This window comes from Cyprinodon tularosa, unplaced genomic scaffold (genome assembly GCF_016077235.1).
Source record: "Cyprinodon tularosa strain WSP-4 unplaced genomic scaffold, ASM1607723v1 ctg1294, whole genome shotgun sequence".
Taxonomy (NCBI): Eukaryota; Metazoa; Chordata; class Actinopteri; order Cyprinodontiformes; family Cyprinodontidae; genus Cyprinodon; species Cyprinodon tularosa.
Genome location: NW_024038108.1, coordinates 30,315 through 51,559, shown reverse-complemented (window position 1 = coordinate 51,559; position 21,245 = coordinate 30,315). Strand labels below are relative to the sequence as shown.

General features: G+C 49.4%; 1 pseudogene; it reads left to right on the top strand.

Moving 5' to 3' along the window:
• The first annotated feature begins 1,771 nt into the window (after positions 1 to 1,771).
• LOC119777958 lies at positions 1,772 to 1,891 on the top strand (annotated as a pseudogene).
• Positions 1,892 to 21,245: the final 19,354 nt, after the last annotated feature.

Below are 21,245 nucleotides of genomic sequence, written 5' to 3'. Positions count from 1 at the left end.
ATATATCTTGTTTTTCCCATGGGAAAAACAAGATCCAAGCCATCAACACATATGCCCTACCAGTCATCAGATACCCCGCTGGTATAATAAACTGGCCAAAGGAGGAGATAGAGGCTACTGACATCAAGACGAGAAAGCTCCTCACAATGCATGGAGGGTTCCACCCCAAATCCAGCACTCTGAGACTGTATACCAAGCGTAGCGAGGGAGGCTGAGGACTGGTGAGTGTCAAGACCACTGTCCAGGATGAAACAACTAAGATCCAGGAGTACATCAGAAAGATGGCCCCCAAAGACAAATGGCTTGGTGAATACCTCAGGCAGGAGAAAACCGAAATTGAGGACAAGAAAGAGGAAGGAGAACCATCATGGAGGGACAAGCCGCTGCACGGGGTATACCACAGACAAATAGAAGAAGTGGCTGATATCAAAAAATCCTACCAGTGGCTGGAAAAGGCTGGACTGAAGGACATCACAGAGGCACTAATCATGGCAGCACAAGAACAGGCACTCAGTACAAGATCAATAGAGGCCGGGGTCTACCACACCAGGCAGGACCCCCGATGCAGACTGTGCAAAGATGCCTCTGAAACAATACAGCACATAACAGCAGGATGTAAAATGCAGGCAGGAAGTGCATACATGGAACGCCACAACCAGGTAGCTGTCATAGTGTACAGGAACATCTGCCATGAGTATGGGCTGGAAGTCCCAAGGTCGAAATGGAAGACACCTCCTAAGGTAGTTGAGAATGACGGAGCTAAGATCCTATGGGACTTCAAGATCCAGACTGACAAACAGGTGATGGCTAACCAACCAGACATCGTGTTGATCGACAAACAGCAGAAGAAGGCAGTAGTGATATATGTGGCAATCCCAAGTGACAGCAACATCAAGAAGAAAGAACACGAGAAGCTTGAGAAATACCAAGGACTGAAGGAGGAGCTAGAAAAGATGTGGAAAGTAGGAGCAGCAGTGGTGCCAGTGGTAATTGGAGCACTGGGGGCTGTGACCCCCAAACTGGGAGAGTGGCTACAGCAGATTCCAGGTAAAACATCAGAGTTCTCTGTCCAGCTAAGATACTGCGCAGAACCCTCAAACTCCCAGGCCTCTGGTAGAGGACCCGAGCTTGAGGATGACACATACCACCCCACGAGGGGTGAGAAAAACTGTTTATATATATATATATATATATATATATATATATATATATATATATATATATATATATATATATATATATATATATATGCCACTATCGAACCCAGCCAATCTTACTTACTGGAAGGTGAGCGATTCAAACCATTAGAATCCCACAGATTTGAATGCAATTGGCAACCTGTCGAATTAAAGAGGAAGTCGCACGTTGAAAGCAACCTGTTTACTGTTTTATTCACATGTTCTACACCTGCCGTATAGGTAACAAACCTACAGTAAACGGAGTGTGTTTGTTTAGTGCTTGTAGTGCTAACACGGTTAGTGATTTGTAGCCAGTGTACTGCGTTTCCTGCTTCGTTTCCCATCTAACGAATCAAACGGATAGGGATCAGGATCAGAAAGCAGTGGGAGCTTCTGCGGCCTCCATCGAAATGGAAGCCCAGAACTTAATAAGCTCAGTGAGTTCGTTATCAGAGGACAAACACAGAGCCCTTAATAGTCGCGATCTAGAGGCTTGTGACAGAGAGATTCAGAGACTAATGGAGTCAACTAGGAAGCCAGGGAAAGAACTTGTATTACTGTACTAGAAAAAGTGGCGTGTTCAGGATGGTACGGCTTACGGCCATACCGTCCTGAACACGCCCGATCTCGTCTGATCTCGGAAGCTATGCAGGGTCTGGGCCTGGTTAGTACTTGGATGGGAGATCGCCTGGGAATACCTGGTGCTGTACCTCTCCTTGGGCTGCCACCTTATCGTGGTGGAGAGGTTTGAGTGTCCCAATGATCCTGGGAGCTATGCTGTCTGGGGCTTTATGCCCCTGGTAGGGTCACCCAAGGCAGACAGGTCCTAGGTGAGGAACCAGACAAAGCGCAGCCCGAAGACCCTTATGATGAGTACGACCTTTGGATTCGGCTTTCCCTCGCCCGGACGCGGGTCACCAGGGCCCCACTCTGGAGCCAGGCCTGGAGGGGGGCACGATGGCAAGCGCCTGGTGGCCGGACTTTCACCCATGGGTCCCGGCCAGGCTCAGCCCGAAGAGGAAACATGGGTCCCCCCTTACATGGGCCCACCACCCGTGAGAGGGGCCATAGGGGTCGGGTGCAATGTGTGTTGGGTGGCGGCCGATGGAGGGGACCCTGGCAGTCCGATCCTCGGCTGCAGAAGCTGGCTCTTGGGATATGGAATGTCACCTCGCTGGTGGGAAGGAACCGGTCGGTCTCACTTGACGCATGGTTCTGATTCAGGAACCAGTCTCCTTGAGAGGGGCTGGACATACTTCCACTCTGGAGTTGCCCACGGTGAGAGGCACCGGGCAGGAGTGGGCATACTTGTTGCCCCCACCATCTCTGCGCCTATACGTTGAGGTTAACCCCGGTGAAGGAGAGGGTAGCCTCCCTCCGCCTGCGGGTGGGGGGACGGGTTCTGTCTGTTGTCTGTGCTTACGGGCCGAACAGCAGTTCAGATTACCCACCCTTCTTGGAGTCCTTAGAGGGGGTACTGGAGGGTGCCCCTCCTGGGGACTCCCTTGTTCTGCTGGGAGACTTCAACGCTCATGTGGGCAATGACAGTGAGACCTGGAGGGGCGTGGTTGGGAGGAATGGTCGCCCCGATCTGAACTTGAGTGGTGTTCTGTTTTTTATGTTCAGACATAAGGGTGTCCATATGTGCACTTTGCATCAGGACACCCTAGGCCGCAGTTCGATGATCGCGTTGTCAACGTTTCATCAGACTTGCGGCCGTATGTCTTGGACACTCGGGTGAAGAGTGGTGCGGAGCTTTCCACTGACCACTACCTGGTGGTGAGTTGGCTCCGGTGGTGGGGAAGGATGCCGGTCAGACCTGGCAGGCCCAAACATGTTGTAAGGGTCTGCTGGGAACGTCTGGCGGAGTCCCCTGTTAGACGGGGCTTTAACTCCCATCTCCGGCAGAACTTCGAACACATCCCGGGGGAGGTGGGGGACATTGAGTCTGAGTAGACCATGTTCCGTTCCTCCATTTTCGAGGCGGCTTATCTGAGCTGCGGCCACAAGGTTGTCGGTGCCTGTCATGGCCGCAACCCTCTAACCCGTTGGTGGACACCTCCAGTGAGGGATGCTGTCTGGTTGAAGAACGAGGCCTATTGGGCCTTTTTGGCCTGTGGGACTCCGGAATCAGCTGATGGGTACCGGCGGGCGAAGCTCGGGTGGTTGCTGAGGCAAAAACTCGGGTGTGGGAGGAGTTTGGAGAGGCCATGGAGAAAGACTTCTGTACGGCTCCGAAGTGATTCTGGTCCGCCATCCGGCGTCTCAGGAGGGGGAAGCGGTGCAGCACCAACACTGTTTATAGTGGGGATGGTGTGCTGCTGACCTCGACTCGGGATGTTGTGCATCGGTGGGCGGAATACTTTGAAGACCTCCTCAATCCCACCAACATGCCTTCCATTGAGGAAGCTGGGCCTGGGGACTCTGGACTGGGCTCTCCAATCTCTGTGGGCGAGGTCGCCGAGGTGGTTAAAAAGTCGAACTTCGGATTCTGGAAGAGCAGTGTGGTTTTTGTCCTGGTCGTGGAAGGCTGAAACCAGCTCTACACCTTTAGAAAGGTTCCTGGAGGGTGCATGGGAGTTTGCCCAACCAGTCTACATGTGCTTTGTGGACTTGGAGAAGGCGTTCGACTGTGTTTCTCTGGGAGCCCTGTAGGGTTGGGAATTGAAAAGATTTTCACGATTCCGATTCCCTTTTCGATTCTATGAAACGATTCGATTCTTTATCGATTCTTTTTTCGATTCCAATTTGGGGGAAAAAGGAGAACAAACAGTTTGATTATCAGAATCAACTTTGTTTACTTAACTATTGCACAATCTTACAAACTCAACAAGATCAAGATGTCCACAGGAAATGTGAAACTGGAGTAACATCTGTGTTTAAATGAAAAATGAATACAAGAACAAACTTAATAATGAACAATGTCTGATAACAAATGATGGGATAATAACCTATTTTAAATAACAAAAAATACTAATTATAAAACAGAAGTAGCACTGCAAAAAATGTAAATCTAAATAAGTCATTTGTTCTTAAAATAAGTTCATTTTTTCTTGAATTGAGTAAGTAAGTGAGACATTTTGCCAATGGAACAAGACAATTTACATTTGAAATAAGAAAAAAACTATTGCATTGTCTTATTTCAAGTGTATATTATCTAATTATCTTATTTTAAATGTAAAAATACTCATTCCATTGGCAAACTATCTTATTTACCTGCTCAAATTAAGGGTAAATACACTTGATTTAAGATATTTTTACTTAATTTCAGATCGTTTTTGCAGTGAGGGAAAATTAACAGTTCTTTTGCAGAAAGATGAGCATATCTGCTTTTTCTGGAAGGATACAGGATCTTTCAGGGCTTATGGTGTCTCCAGCCGTGGAGAACACCCTCTCAGATGGGGTGGAGGAAGCCTGCACACAGAGGTAGTTTTCAGCCAGTCCAGATAGCAACGGCAGCGTATCTTGCTTCTTCCACCACCACAGTGTGGCGCTATCCCTGCAGGGGATGGAGGGCAAGCTTTTCAGAGCTGGATTTCCTGATCTACCCTCTGGGCTAAGGAAAGACGGGGCTTTGATTCACAAAGTGACCGCAGCTCGTTGTCTTCCTCCTCGAATAGTTCTTCCAACTTGCGTAACTTGCGTAACTTACGTAAAAAACGTGACGTAACTCGTGCTCCCCAGAGCCGGCGCTCTAGGCTCTGGTGCTGCGGGAATCGAAAAAAGAATCATTCAGCGAGCTGCCGAACGATGCCATGTAATCGGAAAATACGGAACCGGTTCTTAACAGGAACCGGTTTTCGATTCCCAACCCTAGAGCCATGTGGGGGTTTCTCTGAGAGTACGGGGTGCCGGGCCCTTTGATACGGGCTGTCAGGTCCCTGTATGACCGGTGTCAGAGTCTGGTCCGCATTGCCGGCAGTAAGTCGGTCTCCTTTCTGGTGAGAGTTGGAGTCCGCCAGGGCTGCCCTTTGTCACCGATTCTGTTCATTACCTTCATGGACAGAATTTCTAGGCGCAGCCAAGGTGTTGAGGGGATCCGTTTTATAGTGGGGCTAGAATAAGTCGCTGGGGAGAGGGAAGTCCGGGCCTCCCTAAGCTGCTGCCCCCATGACCCGGATAAGTGGAGGAAGATGGATGGATGGATGGATGGAGAAAGTCCCAGTTAGAAACAGAACTGCGCCTGAAGGACAAAGAACTGCATTCAGAAGCTGAAGAAAGGGCAAGGAAGGCAGAAAAGGATTGGATGGCGACCTCCAACGTCCTGAAAGAACGGCAAAGGGGGGTAGCTCCCTGCCCGCAGGACAAAGGGTCGGACGAAGGGTCAGACGTAGGGTCAGACGTAGTGTCAGAAGAAGGATCAGAAGAAAGGTCAGAAGAAAGAACAGAAGGTTCCCAGAAGAGAGAAGAAAGCGAACCCACCCCTGCTTTAGATAAGGTTAATAGAAGGGGTACCATGGGAGATCCTCCTCTGGCAGCCACAGAGCAGAGAGCAAGCATGAGGAGGCAGGGAAGGTTCGGTAGTGTAGTGCGTAGTTCCACCCAGCAGAGCAGCTTCAGACCGCAGAGGATGCCGGACCTGAGCGGCATGCCAGGTCCTAGTTATAGAGTGACAAGCAGGTCAGACCAAACACGATGCACAATCTGCTATGACACACCCTTGCCATTAAGGCAGCTGTACAGCCAACCATGGGACACAGGTGAGCGTTACCGCCCTGAGCCGTGGCCATGGCCTAATGGCTTTAAAGCCCACAAGACTTACCCCATCCCTCCGCCCGGGAGAAGTTAAAGTTAATCTGGAAAACTACTTCAAGAAGCGTGCATGTGTTCATAGAGCCTCCAGCCCTCTGTTCGAGACCGCTATTCCTCTCTTTGTCAAGCACTGAGAGAGGAATATTCAGTGCACACTGATCCGGGCTCCGCGATGTTCAGTGCCCTCAGCATCCAACAGGAAAGAAACGAATCACTGAGAGATTATTACCGTCGGTTGTGAGCCGCATATTTTGAGGGCCGCAGCGCCCCTGGGCTGGAGGACCACTCACTAAAATATCTTTTCCTCCACAATCTTTACGACAGCATAAGATATGATGTTACCATGTATTGCTGAACCAAAACCCTCACCATGCAAGAAATAAGGAAATATGCACAGATTGCATGGGAAACGCGCGTCCGCACCAGCAAGGGTACAGATAGCGAACACAGGGTCCTACAGGTTCAGGCAGAATCAGGGAGAAAGTTAGAGTTGGAGGGACAAGAGGTTCACGCAATCGTGATACCGGCCCACAAGAAAGGAGAGCTTTCCAGGATTGGAGGAGTTCACAGAATAGAGAGGACAGTGGGTTCCTAAAGAGGTACAGTACAGATGAGCCGTTATGACATACAGCCTGACCAGAGGAAGCTTAAGGAGTGTGAAGGGAGAGATCAGGATGAGAAGCTAGAGCAGTCAGCCATGAAGGAGATGGAAGCTAACCTCCGTAGGTTGTTACAGAAATATATATATATATTAGGGGTGGAACGGTTCACAAAATCCACGGTTCGGTTCGATTCACGGTTTCTGGTAACGGTTTTCGGTTCGGTTCCATACATCTTGATTGTTACACCGAAATACCATAAAAATTGATGGAATTAATGAAAAAATCCCCCCAAAAATAATGGATTCTAATTATTTTAAAAGATCCGCGGAAACCCTGGATCATTTCTGCATGTTTTGCTGCTTTGAATTTAATCATCTGGCGCATGCTCTCTACCATCTCCAAGGAACTCAGAGCGGAGCGGACGGGAGCCACAGTGGAGGCTGTAGGCTTTGCTTTGTGCAGCCGGTCTGGAGCGCAGCGGGGGTTGCTGATGGAGTATGAGGGATTTCGGGGTTAGCATGACATGTTACTGTTAGCATAAACAAAACGTGTTGCACAATGCTTGCACACTGTTGCACTTTTATCCACAGCTTTCTTTCCGCCGTCATCGTAGGTCACTCTAAATGCAAAGTGGTCCCATACAGCAGACCTATAAAGTGCTGCTGGCGCGTCTTCCAACTCCTGTTCTTTCCCACTCGCCATACCCACACAATTCTCCACAACAACTGATTTTTTTCTGCTACACCCGGCTACGCTGCTTCGCTTCTTCTTCTTCTTGTTTACTACTGGTGGTTGGCTTTGGTCGCTCTGGTCGCTCTTCTGCTCTGGAGTGTAAACGCTTCGCCTATGAGAAAAAGGAGCAGCGCATGAACCGAACGAAACACACGTGAACCGAACCGAGACAGTCCAACGGTTTTCATAACTCGTCCCATCCCTTATATATATATATATATATATATATATATATATATATATATATATATATATATATATATATATATATATATATATATATATATATATATATATATACATTGTACATATGTTTTATTCTTTCTTATAAAGCTAAAAGTGAACAATTATTTTGTATTTTAAATCCGTTTTGAGGAGTTATAGCTGTTTTTATTTATTTTTGTTTTTTTTATTTTTTTATTGTATGCCTGGCATGTTTACTGTTTTGGTTTTTTTTAGGTAGTCAAATTTAAGATCTGTCTCGGGACAACAGATGAAGAATAGCCTTTTGGCTAATTGTGGTGCATTTGCAGGAATTAATTTTAATGTACACTGTCCCTATTAAATGAATAAATTAACTTAAAATTACATTTCAGGGCTGTCAGACAGCTCTCAGAGCTTCCTGCAGTGCAGCCTGATCTGGGCTCACGTGGAAAAAGCTTGAAATGAATGCATGAAGGGATCAAAAGCAGACATGTTTCCTCCTAGGTAGAGAGGAAGCAACCTGTTGAATTCCCTGCTGCCTGTTGCTAAGCTGCATCCACTCCTTTCATTCATTTTACAGCTGCAGTCGCCACTAGAGGGCACTACAGCGCCATGGGCAGGAGCTTCTGCCCCTGAAGCGACCCCCACCCCCCACCCCCATAGAATCTCTCAGATTGGAATGTTTGACTTGCAGAAAGTTGCAGAAAGGAAACTGCTTTCCTGTTGCTTTGCTGCTCTGCGTCTCCATCAGCTTCTCTTTGTTCTGACTGAGGGTTTAAAAAGCCATCATCATCATCATCATCATCATCATGGCAGACATGAGTGGATGTGTGTGTCTCTGTGATCTGCATCTTCAGAGCAGGGCTGAGCAGGCGAGGTCTCCGGCTGGCATCAGGAGCAGCTTAGATGGACCCGGAGGACACCGCTGTCATTTCTTTCCCCTCCATCTAGTCTGTTTATGGTTCCTCTGCCGCCGCGGAGCAACAGCTGCCTGAGCTCCTGCAGGAGCGGCTGGACGATCCACCCGAGCTCCTGCAGGAGCGGCTGGACGATCAACCTGAGCTCCTGCAGGAGCGGTGTTCCACAGGTGGTGGGGGGGGGTTTGACATCAACAGGCTGCTCATTGTTCTGGTTTGAACCGTCTCCACCGTCACGCCGTCCTCTCTGCCTCTTCAATGTGTCTTCAGGGTGGATGTTGGTGTCTGGCTGCATTTATTCACCTGTTTCCTCCATCTTTGCTCTTTCTTTAGGGTCAATCTTGAAGGAGCAGCTCCTGTTTTCTAATGGGACGCAGTTTTTCTTTGTTTTCTAGACAGAAACTGCTGAAAACATTATTTAATCCCTCATTAATTGAGGGGTGTGGATGGGGGGGGGGTCTAATGATTGTGTGGCTTTCTGGCTCCGTCAGACTTTCATTGCTTCCACAGGAGCATCTCGGAGAGGCTCTATCTGCCTATTTAATTTCCTCTCTCTCTCTCTCTCTCATCCTTCCTCACCCCCACCTTTCTATCCTAACCCCCCCCCCCCCACACACACACACACACCTCTGTATCCCTCTCTCTACCGCTCTCTCACTGATGCTACATCACACCGCACCGTCTCACAGCTTCATTCTCTTCCATCCATCTGCTCTCCCGGTCGCTCCAGCTGTCAGCAACCCTTTGCTGTGGCTGGAAGGAAAGAGAGAGAGAGAGAGAGAGAAGGTAAAAGAGGAGAAGATCTTTTGTTCAGTCACTCGTCCCTCTCTGTAGCAGCATCAGGACCACCGCTGCCGTTCCTGGATCCTCCGACTCCAGCCTCCCTCCTTTCTCCTCTGGGAGAGCATCCAGTAAATGGGTGGGGGGTGAGGGGTTGGGGGTATCAGCACCCCCCCGCTTTGCTGCGGACCCTCAGGAAGGATGGGGGGGTGAGTTTTAGGAGAAAGGCATCTGGACGCTGGGGGAGTCGGCAGAGATGAGGGTAAGAGGCACTCAGGGGACCCTTTTTCCTTTTTTCCACTTTTTTGAGTCTAAGTTTGATTCTTAAAGGTTTTTTCTAGGAGACTTTCCACAGTTTGTTTGACTTTTGTGGAACCAGCGGAGCCGAATGGACCCGGGGCCCCCGGATCCTTCCCACATGTTCCTCCTTTAGGAGCCAAACTGCAGGAGCAGTGACACACTGACGTATCTGTAGAGCAACCTGTAGGGGGGAGCGTCAGGTCAGGTCTGAATGAAGGGAAAGGGGGGGTGGGGGGGCTCACAGAATAATGGGAGGCGTCCCATGGGGGGCTTCCTCTGAACCATCAATGATACCTGCCCCCCCCAACAGATGGCCAGGGCTGGAGTCCGGTGGACTGTGTGCTGGTGTGTGTTCTGCTGTGGGTGGTAAAGACCCGCGCTCTGCAGCCTGGGGGGAGACGTTAGTCTGAGTGTTAGAGGGGTGGGGGGTGGGGGTGGAGGGTTGTCCATCAGGCCAGTTTTTAACCTGAAGACAAAAATTGAGAAAAGATTTAAGTTTTTCAAAGATAGCATCTTTCTTTTTGTTGTTTGTGTTACTTTTTTTCCACCAATCTGTTGCTTTCTCCATCCCCCCCGCCACCCCCTAATTAAACTCTGTTAGATCGCAGTGTTTATATCCAATAATCCCATTACATTCCACAAACAATCCACCCAGTTTAGTTTTTTTCTAACAGCAGTAGCCTAATAGGGCTAAAGAGGAATCGCACCGACAACCTCATCCCCTCCCGCCCTACTATCCATGCAGTAGTTGTAAATATTGATTAGCAGGCTGGACGATGGCCGTAGTTCCGTAGTTGTGGATGGGCTCAGCTGGAGCGTGCTCTCTGTATTGCTTTCCATGCATTATTCATGACGCTGCTGCTGCAGCATTTAGGCTCGTTGGTGTTAATTTCCAAATAAAGACGCCGCTCAGTTATCGCTAGGCGAAGTTCGCATCAAAAGACGACAGGAAAAAATAACGACATTCACCAATTTCCAATATTTGGTGTAAAAATCCAGCAGCTGATGGTTATTAGTCCACGACTGAGCTGCAAACAAAGGGAAAAATGTAAAAATCAAACAAATTAGCTCCTGGCTCCCCCCGGTGTTCTCCTGGGGGGGGAGGATGTAATTAATGGGGAGAACAGAGCTATTGTTACGCCACAGCAGTTCTGATCTGACCTCCCTCACCTCCTGTCATCCCAACATGTGCGCGCCCACCCCCCCCACATCAACCCCCACCATCTTCACCACGAAGCCTTCATAACCCCAAACAGATCTGACAGCGAGGCGCCGGCGCTGCAGGAACCTTGACGGACGACGCTGCCGGATCTGGACGTCCAGGAAGCATCGGCCACGGCTCAGGTAAGAGGCTGGATGTCACTACCTGATCGGCACCGGCAACTCGTCCGTACCTTCAGCTCATTGGCACAACCAGATATACATCCTCGATTTTACATTTTCCCCTCCCTAAAAACAGTAAGCCCACTTAAATATATTATATCAAAGTTAATTATGTATTTCCTGAGAAAATTATTCTAGAACCTAACTTTTCTAGCAGTGGATTTAAGCATAAATCGTTTTTTTTTTCAGCTTTATGTTTTCCTTTTATGTTAACATTATTGTATATAGTGCATAATCTAAAGAAAGAATTAACTAAAATCTGAGGGTGGCCAGAGGTAGCCACGGCCAGCATGTGCAATGCCCTGGCCAACCCACTGGCTGCCCCACTGGCAGCCGCACTGGCCACCCCACTGGCTACCGCACTGGCCACCCCCCTGGCCACCCCCCTGGCCACCCCACTGGCTGCCCCACTGGCCAATCCACTGGCCTCCCCACTGGCTAACGCACTGGCCACCCCACTGGCTAATGCACTGGCCACCCCACTGGCTACCGCACTGGCCACCCCACTGGCTAACGCACTGGCCACCCGACTGGCTACCGCACTGGCCACCCCACTGGCTACCGCACTGGCCAACCCACTGGCCACCCCACTGGCTACCGCACTGGCCAACCCACTGGCTAACGCACTGGCCACCCCACTGGCTACCGCACTGACTACCCCACTGGCTACCGCATTGGCCACCCCACTGGCTACCGCACTGGCCAACCCACTGGCATCCCCACTGGCTACCGCACTGGCCACCCCACTGGCTACCGCACTGGCCACCCCACTGGCTAACGCACTGGCCACCCCACTGGCTACCGCACTGACTACCCCACTGGCTACCGCATTGGCCACCCCACTGGCTACCGCACTGGCCAATCCACTGGCCTCCCCACTGGCTACCGCACTGGCCACCCCACTGGTCACCCCGCTGGCTACCGCATTGGCCACCCCACTGGCTACCGCACTGGCCACCCCACTGGCTACCGCACTGACTACCCCACTGGCTACCGCACTGGCCACCCCACTGGCTACCGCACTGACTACCCCACTGGCTACCGCATTGGCCACCCCACTGGCTACCGCACTGGCCAATCCACTGGCCTCCCCACTGGCTACCGCACTGGCCACCCCACTGGTCACCCCGCTGGCTACCGCATTGGCCACCCCACTGGCTACTGCACTGGCCACCCCACTGGTCACCCCGCTGGCTACCGCATTGGCCACCCCACTGGCTACCGCACTGGCCACCCCACTGGCTACCGCACTGACTACCCCACTGGCTACCGCACTGGCCACCCCACTGGCTACCGCACTGACTACCCCACTGGCTACCGCATTGGCCACCCCACTGGCTACCGCACTGGCCAATCCACTGGCCTCCCCACTGGCTACCGCACTGGCCACCCCACTGGTCACCCCGCTGGCTACCGCATTGGCCACCCCACTGGCTAACGCACTGGCCACCCCACTGGCTACCGCACTGACTACCCCACTGGCTACCGCATTGGCCACCCCACTGGCTACCGCACTGGCCAATCCACTGGCCTCCCCACTGGCTACCGCACTGGCCACCCCACTGGTCACCCCGCTGGCTACCGCATTGGCCACCCCACTGGCTACTGCACTGGCCAACCCACTGGCCTCCCCACTGGCTACCGCACTGGCCACCCCACTGGTCGCCCCGCTGGCTACCGCATTGGCCACCCCACTGGCTACCGCACTGGCCAACCCACTGGCCACCCAACTGGCCAACCCACTGGCCTCCCCACTGGCTAACGCACTGGCCACCCCACTGGCTACCGCACTGGCCGCCCCACTGGCCACCCCACTGGCCGCCCCACTGGCCACCCCACTGGCTGCTCCACTGGCCACCCCACTGGCTACCGCACTGGCCACCCCACTGGCCGCCCCACTGGCCACCCCACTGGCTGCCCCACTGGCCACCCCACTGGCCGCCCCACTGGCCACCCCACTGGCTGCTGCACTGGCCATCCCCACTTGCTGCTGCACTGGCCACCCCACTGGCTGCTGCACTGGCCACCCCACTGGCCACCCCACTTGCTGCTGCACTGGCCACCCCACTTGCTGCTGCACTGGCCACCCCACTGGCTGCTGCACTGGCCACCCCACTGGCTGCCACACTGGCCACCCCACTGGCTGCCACACTGGCCACCCCACTGGCCGCCCCACTGGCCGCCCCACTGGCTGCTCCACTGGCCACCCCACTGGCTACCGCACTGGCCACCCCACTGGCCGCCCCACTGGCTGCTCCACTGGCCACCCAACTGGCCGCCCCACTGGCCACCCCACTGGCTGCCGCACTGGCCACCCCACTGGCTGCTGCACTGGCCACCCCACTGGCTGCTGCACTGGCCACCCCACTGGCTGCTGCACTGGCCACCCCACTGGCTGCTGCACTTGCCACCCCACTGGCTGCTGCACTGGCCACCCCACTGGCTGCCACACTGGCCACCCCACTGGCTGCTGCACTGGCCACCCCACTGGCTGCTGCACTGGCCACCCCACTGGCTGCCACACTGGCCACCCCACTGGCTGCTGCACTGGCCACCCCACTGGCTGCCACACTGGCCACCCCACTGGCTGCCACACTGGCCACCCCACTGGCTGCTGCACTGGCCACCCCACTGGCTGCTGCACTGGCCGCCACACTGACGGCAGCTTCACCACTATAGTGGATTCAAAGCCTGAAATGATGGCTTCCAGCTTCAGTAGCCACCCCACTGGCCACCCCACTGGCTGCTCCACTGGCCACCCCACTGGCTGCCACACTGGCCACCCCACTGGCTGCCACACTGGCCACCCCACTGGCTGCTGCACTGGCCACCCCACTGGCTGCCACACTGGCCACCCCACTGGCTGCCACACTGGCCACCCCACTGGCTGCTGCACTGGCCTCCCCACTGGCTGCTGCACTGGCCACCCCACTGGCTGCCACACTGGCCACCCCACTGGCTGCTGCACTGGCCACCCCACTGGCTGCCACACTGGCCACCCCACTGGCTGCCACACTGGCCACCCCACTGGCTGCTGCACTGGCCACCCCACTGGCTGCTGCACTGACCGCCACACTGACGGCAGCTTCACCACTATAGTGGATTCAAAGCCTGAAATGATGGCTTCCAGCTTCAGTAGCCACCCCACTGGCTGCTGCACTGGCCACCCCACTGGCTGCCACACTGGCCACCCCACTGGCTGCCACACTGGCCACCCCACTGGCTGCTGCACTGGCCACCCCACTGGCTGCCACACTGGCCACCCCACTGGCTGCTGCACTGGCCACCCCACTGGCTGCCACACTGGCCACCCCACTGGCTGCCACACTGGCCACCCCACTGGCTGCTGCACTGGCCACCCCACTGGCTGCTGCACTGACCGCCACACTGACGGCAGCTTCACCACTATAGTGGATTCAAAGCCTGAAATGATGGCTTCCAGCTTCAGTAGCCACCCCACTGGCCACCCCACTGGCTGCTCCACTGGCCACCCCACTGGCCGCCCCACTGGCCACCCCACTGGCTGCCGCACTGGCCACCCCACTGGCTGCCGCACTGGCCACCCCACTGGCTGCCGCACTGGCCACCCCACTGGCTGCTGCACTGGCCACCCCACTGGCTGCTGCACTGGCCACCCCACTGGCTGCTGCACTGGCCACCCCACTGGCTGCCACACTGGCCACCCCACTGGCTGCCACACTGGCCACCCCACTGGCTGCTGCACTGGCCACCCCACTGGCTGCTGCACTGGCCACCCCACTGGCTGCTGCACTGACCGCCACACTGACGGCAGCTTCACCACTATAGTGGATTCAAAGCCTGAAATGATGGCTTCCAGCTTCAGTGGCCACCCCAAGGTTTTTTGGTGGCCCCATCTGGCCCTCCCTATGAAACATTTCTGGAGGTGCTGCTGGTGATGACGTCAGACAGTTTATCGAAGAAAATGTAAAAAGCATCAAATTGTCTCAAAAAAGACGTAAAACATTTTAAAGATGCATATTAGTATTCTTCAGTGAGTTAAGGATAGAAATGAGTAATTTTAGAACCATAAGGACATTATTCATTAAAACCTGGATGTTTATCTGGTTGTGAACATGAGCCGATGGTAAGGATCCTGCTTCAGGTAGGATGGGGTAGTGACACCGGGTTTCAACAAACCTGCTCTATTCTCCTGTCGCCACCCAAACTCTGTGCACGGAGGGGAGGGGGCGGGACACATCTTCTGCTTCTCCTTGAACCACGCCGCTGGCTGGGACCATAAACACCTCCATTCCGTGCAGAGGAGCCATTGATGGAGCCTTGCCTGGCACTGCAAGGCGTCTTCGATCAATGCTACTGCCCACTTCTCTCTATCTCTGTGTCTGTTTGCCTCTGGAGCATGACGGGGGGTCTGCTGGTGGTGGAGGCGGTGGCCGTGGTGGTGATGCTGATGATGCGAAGGCAGTGGCGCTGCTCACTTGGTTTCTGGCTTATCTCCCCCGTGTTTTCTGAACGACTCTCTTCGGTGACGGGTATTCTTGGGTGGATAATACGGATCACGTTGTTATTGCTTAAGAATACGCGTAGTTGAGGAGAGTCCCCCTCTTCGCCAAAAACCATCAACACCCCAAAGCCCTAGACACCCCCCCACCTCACCCTGCCTCACCTTCAAAACCCGCTAAGGCGTCCGGGTCTGTCAGGCTAGGTGAGCTCAAACCACAAACAGAAAGAGGTTCTGTTCGCCTTCATTTCCTGTCTGCCAGCTTCAGTTTGGCGTCCCCCCATGCATTGGTTGGTTTGTCTCAGTCTCCATGGTGATGGCCGCTGCATTGTGCTTTGTGCTTGTCCCTCTATGTTTACTGTTGCCTTGAGATAAAAGCCACTCTTTGATTGACGTTGAAGAAAAGAGTGAGAGTGCGTCTCCCTCTGCATGAGATGCATGTCCAGCATGGCGGCCTGCGCGCGTCTCTGCATGGCCATGTCTACACGTAACGCCGTTTCATGAATGTTTGCGGCACTGAGAGGCTGCTTCCCTCAGGCTGGCAAACATGAGGAAATCAGGCAACGTGCAACAGGCTACTTCCACTGCTTCTAAGTGAGGTCATCAGTTTCTGCAGCCTTACTGAGACAAATCATTAAATTCTGACAGTTTTATACCTGATCAGAGAAAACCTGCTGCTGTGGATTATGCTCTGAGGCAGCAGGCTGCGGTCAGGCTAAACAACGGGCTGCAAAACATCTCAATACAAAACGGACAGAAAAAATGGAAGCAAACAGGTTAGACGGTGCTGGAAATGAATTTAGGCGGATTTTTGTGCAAAGAGAAGATTGAACTTAGAGGTGAAAGTTAATGCAAACACATCTGTTGCATTTTTATAAGGGGGGCCAAGCATTAACCGATGTAGACTGAGGGGCGGCACCACAACCTCAGGGTCAGTCTACACTGTCCCTACAGGAAAATTAATAATTAGAACATCCATATTTTCTAAATAAAGACAACCTTTACTTTCCTAGAGATTTTCTAACAAATAGACGCATACGTTTAAACACCAGCGCTTCCTAGATAGAAGGCATAGTGAATATAATTCCTTACAAAATTACAGTTCTGGGGAGAACATCTTTTCCTTACCTACCTTTTACTTACCTACTTTTATCAGTAATAATTCTGCATCAAATTTGAAATAACAATTAGTAACATCTACATGAATTGACAATTTATTAAAATAGTTATTTATCTATGATTTCACTGAAGATCCTAGATGATTTGCAGAGACGCATCATTTTCTCTTTACCCCATAAAACACAACATCTAGTTCTGAAAAGAGCAGGAATTCTGTACTAACAATCTCTAATGTTAGCACATTGATGTTCATCATTAACTGCAGTGTTTTACTTTTCAAGTAATTGTTAATATGTGAAAAAAGTTAATGTTTTGGATATTCCACTTGACAGTATTAATGCCGCCACTGTATTAGTGGGGACCAATGATTGGCTGAGGGTGGCCATGGCCACCCCTGGCCCCCCATCTAGCTCCTCCCCTGCTGTGGTGACGTTTAACCCTTTAAAGCCAACCGTATCATATCTGATAGATGAGTGTTTGAGGCCTCTGCATGATCAGTGAGATATTTTCTATATCCTGACTTAATCATACAGACGCATCCAGTGAGCAGAAAACGTATCAAAGATAATACAGAAATGCGCAAAACAGATGCAAATAAATCATCTTATTTAACTTATATATAATTATTTTTTATGTCATTTGTCAGAAAGTTGATTTTGATCAATTCATCATTTAGCGCTGCAGATCAATCAAAGCTTTGTCTAAAAACATGGCGGCCCGTCAGGCCTCGTTAGTCCCCGCCCATTTTTGCAATGCTTGTGTTTAGAGCTTCTCTTAGCACATCTGGATCAGATACATCTGGGCTGAGTAACACTGCAGGATAAAGGCCAGAAGAACGAACCACCTAAAATACAGGGGGGTCTCTCACCTGTCACCCCCCCGCTGAGGGACTCAGGTGTTCTGGAGCAGCTTGTTGGACGCTAGGCTTGAGCTAATTATGATAAATAAGACACTGAAAAATAGAATAAATGAAGAATTTCTATCTAAATCCCCTGATCATGATGGGTCCACCGCCGTGCTGTGCTTACAGAGTCAAACCTCTGTTCAATGACGGCCACATTGTGTCTGTGGAGCTCGGCCAAGCTGCCTCCTAATTTCCCTCTTTTTCATGCAAATGGCAGCTCAGACGCCGTTTGTTTCAGCCTTAAGTAGCGTTAGCATCGAGCCTCTCTCTCTCACATCCTGCTGAAACCCGGGAAACGTCTGAGGAGCAGGTGACCTCTGTGTGTGTGCTGAGGAGTGCTGCCCCCGCTGTCAGGGTGGCGCGTTATGAATATGGATCCCCTCTTCAGCTTTAACACCCATGGATAATCCATTAAAACTCATAATAGGATCGGGGGGGGGGGGGGGGGGGGGGTTGTCTGATTCCAGCGTTAGTTTTAATCTCTTTATGATGGGGAGGCAGGGGTGGGGGGGCAGAGCGGAAACGTGTGGCTGTGTTCTGTGTCAGGAAGCTTTGCCGTGGCCGTCTCTGCTCTGTCTGTTCCTCTCTTGGTGTTGGTTTTGTCTTCCGCCGCTCAAAGGGTCTCGGCTGACTGACATCACTGCTGCCACGACAACCACATGCTGCCCCCCCATCACTGATGGGAGGTTTCTGCACGCTCACAAGGACTGATGTGGACGGAGTAAAGCTGAAGCATGCCTTAAACACCCCCCCCCCCCCCCCCCCCCACACACACACACACACACACACACACACACACACACACATACACACACACACACACACACACACACACACACACACACACACACAGGGAACCTTGACAGTAAAGTGGCCACGTTGCTCTGCCTGTTGCTGAACTGTCGTAAAGGGCTGCCATGATTGAAAACAATCCCAGTGGCAGTTTAGCGGCTGCTGATGGAGGCAGTGCTGCTGATGATGATTGTTTTAAACAAAGCCAGGAACGACCACTGCATGCATTTCCACCATCTGCTAATGTTCCTGTATGACTGAATTACCATGTGCTTAGAAATAAAGAATAAAACTCTCTCTTCTCAATGTGAAGCTTTTATTCATAAGGTTTATATAGACTGCTGGATGTTTCTGTTTTCAACAGACAAATAAGGGAAATTGAATGTTTTCTACATCATTTCTAGCTAAAGTTGTGATGGAAACGCTCCTTATGTGGATTGGATGGAGTTGGAGAGCAGAGGCCTGATGAAGGCAGAACGTCACCAGAGCTTCCCTCTGGAAACACAGAAGGCCACGACTAAACTCTGCCTGTCATTCCGTTTAAAGATCTGTTTAAAACTGATCACAATATAAAGACTTTAACCACAAGTTATTATCTTTTAATTAATCTGGATTATAATCCCTGTACAAAAAACAGTCTGAATAAATAACTCAGATTGGTCTTTTTTTCGTTAAGAATTTCCTCTGGTTTGGTTTCAGTATTACGGAGTTTTAGAGGTAGAGATGCAAAATACCAGAATAACGTCAGCATTGTGACAATAATGCTGTAACATAACAATATAATGAGAATTATATGACGAGAATAAAGTCACTAAATGATCAGAAAGAAGTCATAATATCAGGGGAATAAATCGCAACATTACAGGAATAAATGTATAAATTCACAAGAATAGTCGGAATATTTTGAGAATAAAATCCTAAAATTATGAGAATAAAGTTGCAACATTAAGTTGCAATATTTGAAGAATAAAGTCAATTTTATGAGAATAATCTTGTGTAGTTATACTTTGCATGAGTTACATAGATAAAGAAGTTTTTTATTGTCACGTTTTTTATTACTGTCATCTGATCCAAGCTTAACGTTTTATGACTTTATTCTCATAAATAAACAACTTTATGCTCATAATGTTGGGATTTTGTTCTCATAAGAATAGGACTTTATTATGATAATGTTGCGACTTTTTTCTCCTACTATTATGACTTTATTGAGATAATATTAAAAATGTATTCTCATAATATTAAAACTTTATTGTCCAAATGTTGCAACTTCATTGTTATAATTTTATGACTTTATTCTCGTAAATTCGACTTCTTTCTCATAATGTTATGATTTTATTCTCATAATATTATGACCTTATTTTTCAACTGTTGTGACTTTATTCTCACAGAATTACAGCTTTATAATGATAGAAAATTATTCTATAATGTTATGACTTCATTCTCGTATTAAAATAAATCTTTATTCTGGCCCTAATTCTCCGCCGTACGATAGGACTGATTATAATCACCTAAAATATGAGGGAAAATATGAAAAAAAAAAAAAAAAGAAAGTTGGAAACAAATCAAGTTAATTTTTTTGAGTTTAAAATAAAAAAATTAACTAATTTAGACCATTGTTTTTGCCTAAATGATGTGAACACATACTTTTACCCAGAATCTTTCCTGATTAACATGAAATGCACGTGTAGAATTCCACAGCCTCATTAAACTTAAATCCCCAAAGCAGAGGAGAGAACTGATTTATTGATCAATGATCAGAAGGTCAGACGATCGGCGAGCGAGGATCCCGTCATCAGGCCCAAACCGCCGCTGCATGGAAGGCCGATTATCCTCCACATCCGTTAACATGATCACGCCTCCACCAGGACGAGGCTGGCTGGTTTTCATGAATGAAATATTTCACTCATTATTTAATAAATAAGCATCAAAGGTGACGTTTGATTGCAGGTCATCATCTGTTTAGGCTGTAATCAAACTGGCTTCCTGCTTTGTTGGTTTCTCCTTGTTATTCATTTAGCATCTAACCTTTATTTTGCTAATTAATTAATCTGTCAGTTTTAATAATCTGATAGTCAAAGGTTTTTTATATGAAATTAAACCAGGTGAAACTTTTCCCCTTGAGGAGTTCAGGATGGAACAGATTTACAGATTAAAGAGATTTTTAACCTTAAATGCAAAAATGTTTTATTTATTTTACAATGTTGCTATAATTTCAGCTGTGAGTGGGTCTCTGTCAGCTGAAGCATGTTTTACAGTCGCTATGCTCCAATTACAGATTAATCTAATAATAAATTAGTTGATAATCGATTAATCCCATAAAATGTTTCAGCCTTAAATCATTTATTAATCCCAGACAAAAATTTATATCATTTTCAAGTTGTTGGAGTAAATCAGGTATGTATAAAAATGTATAATAATTAAATTAATTTATTTTTTCAAATAAAAAAGTCTGCATAAAGGTTATAAATAAATGTGAATTGGATTTCTTTTTTCTCAATTAGTTGATTTATTCACTGATTTTCAGAAAATGGTCAATAAAACACTAATAAACTAAAGTTTTCCTGCAGATTGTTGCTTAAAGATGTTTTACCGTCAGATTGGTCCAACCTGCAGCGTCTAATAAGCCATGATCCACGTCAGCGGTTCTGCTCCATTCATCACTGAATCAACCTTCAGCTGCTGTGAACATTTCTGAAACAACATAAACGTCTTCATCAGTCTACAAACACAAGCTTTCAGTCCATATTTTAATGGTAGTTTTAGCAATCAAAATCCATTTTTGGTGACTTTGTTCCATCTCCACAGGAAAGAAGATCATCTTTGGCCATCTTTGAAAATCACTGATTATTTCTCAGGGTTTTGCTTTTAAACCAGATTTCTAATGAAGGAATTTAGCAAACAGCAAATAAAAATCAAGGATTTTAAAATCAATCTGAGCAGATTTATTCATCCATCTCTAGAATCTGCTGCAGAATTTAAACTTTTCCTGAAGGTGAAAATAAATCTTCATACAATCAGACACATTTTAAAAGTCCAGCTAATATCTTTAAGATTTCATCTTTTATTAATATAAAATGCCTTTCTATTAATTAATAATTATTG